Source organism: Morone saxatilis, unplaced genomic scaffold, assembly GCF_004916995.1.
Source record: "Morone saxatilis isolate NCDOM2014 unplaced genomic scaffold, NCSU_SB_2.0 Contig1, whole genome shotgun sequence".
Classification (NCBI taxonomy): Eukaryota; Metazoa; Chordata; class Actinopteri; family Moronidae; genus Morone; species Morone saxatilis.
The window spans coordinates 6,470,224-6,471,696 of NW_023339651.1; positions in this window are offsets into that span (position 1 = coordinate 6,470,224).

A 1,473-nucleotide genomic window follows, 5' to 3' on the forward strand; every position below is an offset into this window, starting at 1 on the left:
TCCTTTAAAATGGAAATGGTAGTTCATATAAAATTAAACCTTCAACCCACCACCTCCACCTCTTATCTCCTCCCTCTGTGCCCTCGGTCATACTGGAGTGATCAGGCTTCTGAAACAACATATATTCACCCAACAACTGCCCAGGGTCACCTTGAAAAAACCAGCATGGTCGCACCAAAAGAACATGTCAGTTCAGCAAACTAATCCAACAGGAAAAGATTTCCCAGGGCCAAGTTAATGAAGAAGCACTTTTTTTTTTTTTGGCAAAGCTTGTGTCACTTTTCTTGGCCAAGTAACTGCTCAAATTCAACTGTGACTTCATGAATGAATCAAATTTTAGATGGTCACAAGGTCTGATGAAAAGATTATTGACAACAAACATCTTTTATTCTCTCAGCGAAGAGACAGAACAGGGAGTTAACTGTTAAGCATGGACTATTTCTGTTGTAAATGATCAAGAGATTGAGGATCAAAGAAAGGACTCTGAGTTATTCCAAGATAAAGAATACAAGCTTAATCAGCCCCGCTCTAAACCAGTTATTATGCATTTGGGCAACTTGTATCTAGAAAGATGTAACTTTTGATCACACATTTTCATACATAAATGTACATCTTTTGCATGTAAACACTAGTGATACATTTAGTTTTCCAAACTGGACCACTATAACAAGGATAATGTATCAAATCTGGTGTTTTATAGATGAGAATTTACATTATGCTGATTTTACCAAGAAGATAATTAACTTTCAGTCGTCACCTGGGGCTATTTTTAGCAGATCTTGTGCCAAATTTTCACATTCCTGCTGAACAGCTGGCGGAAGTTTATCTTGCAAGGGTTTCATTTCAGGTTGTTTTGTTTAGAAAATTTGCTGATTATGTTACAAATTAATTACTGTTCCTCATTTAAATTTTATTTATTACCTATTTTATATGTAGGTATGTGTATATGTGCATATGTATTTCACTTTCACTTACTTTTATTTACATAATCAGATGCAATTGTTGTACTAATTTGTTTTTCCATGGACCCCGGGAAGAGTATCTGTTACTCTGGTAACAGCTAATGGGGATCCAAATCGAGTCAGTAATGGCTATGCTAAATCCACATTAAAAGTAATGTGATTTTATTTTATGATGTTTTCTGTTGGGCTTATATCTCGTAGAGCACATTTTGTACCAGTATAAGTTAAATTTGCTCGCCTTGGTAAAGTATATGGCCACCTTGCAGAAGATGCTTTACTGTATGTTTTGTTTCACTGACTACAGTTTAACACTAGATGGAGCAAGAGTCGTTCCCTTGATGCTGAGACTGCATCAGTGTGAGGGTGAGCATACAAATCTGCAGCTTTCTTGCCAAACTGAGCCTCCTGGGTGAATAAAAAAATCCTTTTATACGAAATAAAATGAAAACACAAGTTTGAAAGTCCAGTGTTTAACATTTAGGAGGATCTTGAATATAATATTCATAGGTAT